Source organism: Zingiber officinale, chromosome 3A, assembly GCF_018446385.1.
Source record: "Zingiber officinale cultivar Zhangliang chromosome 3A, Zo_v1.1, whole genome shotgun sequence".
Lineage (NCBI taxonomy): Eukaryota > Viridiplantae > Streptophyta > Magnoliopsida > Zingiberales > Zingiberaceae > Zingiber > Zingiber officinale.
The window spans coordinates 74,473,996-74,481,660 of NC_055990.1; the positions used below are offsets into that span (position 1 = coordinate 74,473,996).

Sequence of the window (7,665 nt, forward strand, 5' to 3'; positions counted from 1 at the left end):
GGCCTTAGAGCCAACACTAATTGGCACTAGTGCTAGTGGGAGATTGTTAGTTAGAGCCCTATAGCCAATCATATGATGATTGTTGTATGGACTCATTGTATCATATTTTTATGTATATAAAGGCATTTGTTTTGGTTATTATTCTTACTTGTATTGGTGCCAAATAACTAAGTATAATAGCATCTTTGAGTAGAAGGTTCCTATCTATATCAATCGATTGGTTGAATCGATAGTGAGATGGTATAGAGAACACTATTCTTAATCATTTCTAGTCAAGTATTAACATTCAGGGACAATGTTAATACAACGAGACTAGCATGTAAGTCAACTTGATGACTTGATCTCACAAGTCATAGATATAGAGATATCAAGTTGGCACATAGGTATGCATTGGAGAATGTATACTGAATGACTCGGCATGAGAAAGTATCATGGATTGTTATATGAGTGGCATATACTTTCTCATGTGGCTATTAGTATGACTATTAGTCCTTGGACCTGAAGTCACCATGGTTTCCTACATAAGGAGTTACATACTTTGGCTTCATCAAACGTCACCCGTAACTAGGTGGACTATAAAGGCGATTACTGGGTATGTAAAAAATTATGCGAAGGGATGTGAGTAATGTAGATGGGATCTATCCCTCCTATATAACGGGAGTGACATCGTTATTCTTGATAGAGTGAGACCACTAAGTGCATGGCCATGCCCAAATGAGTCAATATGAGATATTGTGCTCATTTGATTAGAGTGAGTCTACTTGGAGTTCAAGATTTAGATTGATTAGAGGATGACACCGTCTATGCCTCAAATTGATCAATCTAGATGTCAAAGATAGAAGGACACTTGTCATATATTGTGAAGAGTCACAATTAGTAGTCACAAGGTGATGTTGGATCTCAACATTCTTGTAACTTGGGTAGTAATGATGTGTTGCTAGATACCGCTCATTACTTATGCTTCTAAATGGGTTTAGGAGCATTGCCAACGTTATAAGAACCTATAGGGTCACCCACAAAGGGTAATTAGATGGAGATTCGGTTCATTTGATGTACCTAGAGGATTAGGTTCATATGATGAACCAAATTGGATTAAGAGTAATCCAAATTAGATTAATTGAGTAAGACTCAATTGAGTTAAACCTGAGTTAGACTCAAGTGAGGTTAGACTTGAGTTAGACTCAAGTGAGGTTAGACTTAAGTTCGACTCAAGTGAGGTTAGACTTGAGTTAGACTCAAGTGAGGCTAGACTTGAGTTAGACTCAAGTGAGGCTTAATGATGATATTCATTGAATTTTGAATTCAATGATAAATGGAATTCAATTTGAATTTTAGATTCAAATTTCGAATGAGTTTCAAAATGATCATTTAATGAAGAATATTAAATACTCATTAAGGCTCATTAATGAGGCTCATTAATGGTGTTAATGAGCATTAAGTATTTTCATTAGATGAAAATACTTAAGCCATTTTTTACTCTTATTTTCATTATCGATCATTATTATTCCTCCTTAATTCTTCTTCTCTCCCTCTCCTCTGTTGGTGTGGGAAGCATCCGACGATCGAACCTATGTTTTGATTATAACAATACGGTTTAAAGTTAAGTAAAATAAATATGACAGTAAGTACAGAAACTTAAACATTAGCATAAATAAAAACTTTATGCTTCATAAAAACTTTATGCTTCCCCTTTGATTATGCTTAAGTTTACTCTTTACTTAACTTTTCTCTCTCCCCCTTTGACATAAATCAAAAAGAAAACTAGGAAAAGAGAAAACCACTTATTCGATTTTAAACTCCCCCTGAAGGGTTGTGCATATTTTTCGAAAAGAAATCAACTTAGCTATATTTTTAGCTTTTAAAATGATTGCGTTGAAAAAGTACTTTGCCAGATAGCTAAGTTTAGAACATAATTTTAGTTTAAAGAAAACTTTATTAAGCTTGAGAAATACTTCACTTAAGGATAGATAACATAGTCAAAATAAAAGGTATTTTAACTTGATTTTTCAAAGAAAACTTAGTCAAATTTGAAGTAGTTTTGAAGAAGACTCAGTTAAAGTTGTTCGAAAGATATTTAATTAAATTTGAAAAGCTCTTCAAAAGTTACTTGATAATTAGCTTGACTCTGCTCACTCCCCCTTAATTAATGCAAACATGAATCCTAAGGGTCCTAGAGTCCAAGCATGTATAAAATATAATAGGTCTTTTATTTTTAATGCAAACGATATCTAATTTTGTTTTCAAAAAATAACCCCCCTGCTTTGATTGGTGGTTTCTCCAATTCAGAGAGGCCTGGCTCTGATACCAATTGTTGGATCGAAAAAAATTTAGATATCTTCACAATAGCATGATATTGTCCACTTTGGGCCTAGACCCTCATGGCTTTGTTCTTGGGCTCTCCCCAAAAGGCCTCATTTCAATGGAGATATCTTTTCTCTTATAAACCCATGATCTTTCCCATGTGTTTCTAATATGGGACTATGTTTGCAACCTTGTAACCCCAACAATCCCCCCCCTCAAACAAAGGAGCATAGGCTTCCCATGTCCGATCCTCGACCCACCAGGTCTTCCTACCCCTCGATCCACCCGACCTACTAGGACTTCCTTGCCTAGTCGCAACTAGGACTTCCTGCCTGGTGTCTGGTCCTCTTGATCTAAACATAGGAGCACCCACTTTCTTTGTTCGAGGTCAATATTGTACCCACATGGCTCAATCAGAGCATAGCTCTTGTGCACAGTCGGCGGTTAAACCTTCTGGCAGTCTGGGCTTGACTTCAGATTTCCAACAGGAAACCCAAGGTTGATCCGACACCTACTGTTCCCTCTACGAGGAACGCGTCCTCACCTACTCCACTAAGGAGATTTACCTGTTGTCAGTGCGATCCTCCAGATCGATTGAACTTTTGCTCAGCATTCGAAGCTTCCGGACTTTCTGCTGGACTTTTGCTTCCCGGCTGGTTCAGTCTTTCACCTGGTTCGCGACACCAGGACTTTTCACCTAGGGTTACCCCCCTAGGACTTTTGCCTGAAGCTCTCAACCCATCAAGACTTTCCGCATAGGGTTACCACCCCCTATGACCTAGGGTTACCACCCCCTAGGGTTTTCCACCTGCCTAACCGCAGTTAGGACTTTTACCTAAGTATACTTAGGACTTTTCTGCAAACTTGATCAACATATTAGAAACCAAAACACCTTAACTTTGAACCCTTTGACATAATCAAAACATAGGTTCGCTCATGTTTAAGTTTCTATACTTACTGTCATATTTTTTTTACTTAACTTTGAACCGTATTGCCATAATCAAAAAGGGGGAGATTGTTGGTGTGGGAAGCATCTGACGATCGAACCTATGTTTTGATTATGTCAAAGGGTTCAAAGTTAAGGTGCTTTGGTTTCTAATATGTTGAACAAGTTTGTAGAAAAGTCCTAAGTGTACTTAAGCAAAAATTCTAACTGCGGTTAGACAGGTGGAAAACCCTAGGGGGTGGTAACCCTAGGTCATAGGGGGTGGTAACCCTATGCGAAAAGTCTTGGCAAGTCGAGAGCTTCAGGCAAAAGTCCTAGGGGTAACCCTAGGTGGAAAGTCCTGGTGTCACGAACCAGGTGAAAGGCTGGACCAGCCGGGGAGCGGAAGTCTAGCAGAAAGTCCAAAAGCTTCGAACGTTGAGCAAAAGTCCAGTCGATCTGGAGGATCACACTGGAAACAGGTAAATCTCCTGAGTGGAGTAGGTGAGGGCGCGCTCACCGTAAAGGGAACTGTAGGCGTCGGGTTGACCTAGGGTTTCTGGTTGGAAATCTGAAGTCAGACCCGGACAGTCCGACGACTGTCAAGTATTTCTATCATATTGTCTATGTGCTAACTTTGTTTTGTAGGGTTTGTGTTTGGAACTAAGACATTTTGCAGGAACAAAGGAGCAACTTAGACCTCGGATGAACAGTGTCCAAGGCGCGCCCATGGGGCTTGGGGGCGCCTCGGGTGCTAGCCGAAGCCAGCTGTCCAGAGATGGTGGAGGCGCCTCGGAGGTCACTGGAGGCGCTTTGGACCAGGTGTTGGAGGCTCCTTGGAGCAGCTTGAAGGCGCCTTCAGTGCGATAAGGCGCGACCGAATCAGAGCTGATCCACGCGTGCGACTCAGCAGCCGGGAGGCGCCTCGGACAGGCTTGGAGGCGCCTCAAGCACTGTTTAAAAGGGGACTTCGAGCAGCAGCTTGGAACAATGAAATACAAGCGATCCTTCTGCGTTCAACTGCTAACGAGTTCATCCCGAAGTGCTGCGACGACATACCGACGACTCGGAACTCCAGACTTTGATATTCTTACTGTCAGTATTGTTTCCTTTTATAGTTCTAATTGTAATAATCTTGTAACAATCTTTCGAGCTTATAGTTGTTGCCCACCGAAAGCGGTCAACGACCGCGGGCCTTGAAGTAGGAGTCACCACAAGCTCCGAACAAGTAAATCTTGGAGTCTTCTGTGTGTTGGTTGTTTTGTTTATTTCCGCTGTGTTACTCGTAATATTTTCGAAACGAAAAGTCACTACAACAAAAACCCTCATAGACATCGGTTTTCCACCGGTGTCTATTACATTTTCGACCGATGTCTATGAAGCCGATGTAAAAGGTCTGTCATTTTAGACATCGGGTTAAAACCGCTGTAGTATCACTTAACTATACCGGTGTTCGAATCGGTTATTAACCGGTGTAGTATCACTTAACGACACCGTTTCATCAACGGTGTAAAACCGATGTAATATTATATGTTAATAACACCAGTTTTGGCAGCGGTATACGACTGATGTAATATTAGTTAATGACACCGGTTTTGCAGCGGTGGAAAACCGATGTAATATCATTATTTTTTAACAGCACAAATTTGATTTCCGAAACCGACAATAACAAAAAAAAATACACAAATTACACAAATATTATTCATTCAACAGTATCCATAAAATACACAAATATTCATAAATTACATAAATAATCTTCTTACAACAGTATCCATAAAATACACAAACATTCTTTTTACATCCAAAGCTAATAGATATCAGAATCAAGGTAGAACATTCTTTTAACAACACATCAAGGTAGAACCGCACTTCAAATGTAATCTAGCATGCATTCAACCCACTCGAACCGCACTTCATCAATTTCAACTCTGGAGTACTTGAGAATTGTAAATTGTAAAAATACATAAATAATATATTAGTAAATCAAGACCAAAAATCATAGTTGAAAAAGTAGTAAGAGCACCAGGTAACAAGATGAGTAATTGGAATGCTTAAAAAGAGAAACATTCATCAATTATCTCAACCACAAATAAATAGAAAGAAGAATCATAGATGTAAGATACTGATATAGTCCAACACCGGCACAAATCCAAAGAAGAAATTACCTATCTTTGTAAGCTGAAGCCAAATTTGCATGGGCTTCAGGCATAGTTGGTCTGATATTCACAGCACGTATATAATCCTGAATTGCTTCAGTAACTCTACCAATCTCCTTAAATGTGTTCCCTCTATTAACAAGACCATCAGCAGCAGTCTGCGAAGAACTAGCAGAAAGCAGCAATTCTCATGATTGAATATCCACATAGGAAGCAAAGGTTGAACTAGCAGTGTAGCTGTGTAGGTACTGCCTAGTATCTACCAAATTAACAAAATTAGCCGAAGTATCTTGCCAATATAAACAGACAAAAATCTCATGATTGAATAAGGAAGAAATAAAAGCGAGAAGTGATTTTTACAAAAATTCCACATAGTAAACTAGAATTCATATCCCTAAGAAAAGTTTGATCCAATAAAATATTTTAAACTGTATTTGTCAAAGCCAATGCAGATGCTTCCCCACTAAAAATGAGAGGTAGTTGCACTAAATGGTCAACGACCATCCATCACTGATGATCCTTCTCACTTCAATCTCATAGCAGTCTAGATGGCATTCTAACTGTATCCTGTTAAAACATAAACGTGCTGTAGCCAACTGTTTGACAAAAAACCAAGCATGATTGCGAGGGTGTGATGGCAATGAACATGTTGTTAGTACATGATTGCAATGAAAAAGGCAGATATAGTACTCTACCTGTTGCTTGTATATAATAGCCAAGTTGTTGAAGGGCGCAGATATCCCTGTTGTAACTGCTAAAGTTGCCTTATAGAATGATGCAGGAACACTCATCATGTTGCTGCATGAAGAGAAGTTTCATTAAGGAACAAAAATAAACTATCCAGACAGTTGCCATCAAACATTACTAAAGCTTACCAATCCATGTATATGCTGCTAAGGCTTGACAATGCTTGTGGATGGTTAGGTTGTAAAGCAAAGCATGACTTGGGAAAAATTATTAAAATGAAGTTATTCAACAAGGAAAAAAAACTTAAGAGAATAAAAATATCCAAATTAAAAAGTCACCCTATAATGTCCAGCGTCTTTGAGAGCATGTCCAGCATCTTTGAGAGCATTCCTCTTTTAATGTGCAAGAAAGTCGATCATTAACTAACCTGGCTCACCATCAAGAAGGATACCACATTTTGACATATTAGACCATTATCAACTTACCAGATTATTGTAAGCTTCAATAAAGGTAGAATCACAATTAATAGCTTGCTTGTAATGCAGAATTGCCATGTCAAGTTGACTTTGTTCATAATAGATGCCAGCAAGGTTTCCTGCGTCCAGATATCCCCAATGCATAGTTGACATAATAAACTCTCTTCAGAGCATAGTTTGCAGCAAAGTTATCCACAAAATCAAAAAGAGATTAACAGTCCAGTGGAAAAATAGGAGTTATTGAATCACGTAGCATATTCCAGTGAAAGTATTCTGCAACAGTAATGTTATGAAGAACCTGAAATAAATAGAAAATTATTAAGAGTTCACACAAACAAGAACTGCACATAATAAATAAACTTCTCTTCTTTTGTATGCAAGTCAACAACAAATCATCATGTACTTCAAAAATAAGTAAGATATTAGTTAAAATAGAAATAATTAGAAGAAAAAATAGACATGTTTCATATAGCAGCCAATTAATACATTTTGACAGGGAGAAACAACATCAAACCCTTTGTTGCAACTATTAAGGAGACCTAAAGACAAACAGTGTAAAAGCCTTCACACAAAAAGTAGAAATGTGGATACCAAATATGCAATTTCTTCATTCATATCAAACCCAACAAAGAATCATTGGATCACTGTCATCTTTGGGAAGCAATCTGTTAAAGTAAAATAAATCGCTCAATTATGGACAATGAGTTCCTGTATTTTATAAGCATGAACCATTCTCTGGTCTTGGTGTTATTTCAGCTTGGTGAACCTTCTGCAACATCAGTTCCAAGAAGCTCTGTGTGCACCCCTAATGGAGATATGCCAATATTTGCAGATTGTTGGTACTACTACACATTGGAAGATATTTCAGGGGAAGATAAGAAGCAGTGTCTTAAGAAGGTATGACACATAATGTGTACAGATGAATTTAAATTGAACATATAAATTTAATCAACTTGTATATTTGATGATAGCAGATAATAATGTGTACAGATGATCCATTATTCTGAGAGTGAAAAAAGTTATAAACTTCATCCTCTTATCTTACATATGCCTCAATAACCAACACATTTCTTCTTGTTTCTGTTTCGGAGGTGGTTTATGAAATCTCATGCATTCAACA

The 7,665-nt window shown here is 38.1% G+C and overlaps 1 long non-coding RNA gene across 1 annotated transcript; it reads right to left on the reverse strand.

Annotated features, from left to right (window-relative positions):
• Positions 1–6,023: 6,023 nt before the first annotated feature.
• LOC122053838 lies at positions 6,024–6,584 on the reverse strand. Its single transcript, XR_006132391.1, has 3 exons — positions 6,408–6,584; positions 6,258–6,325; positions 6,024–6,180 (listed from the first exon to the last, which is right to left on the reverse strand). It is a non-coding gene; the product is annotated as an uncharacterized LOC122053838 (long non-coding RNA).
• Positions 6,585–7,665: the final 1,081 nt, after the last annotated feature.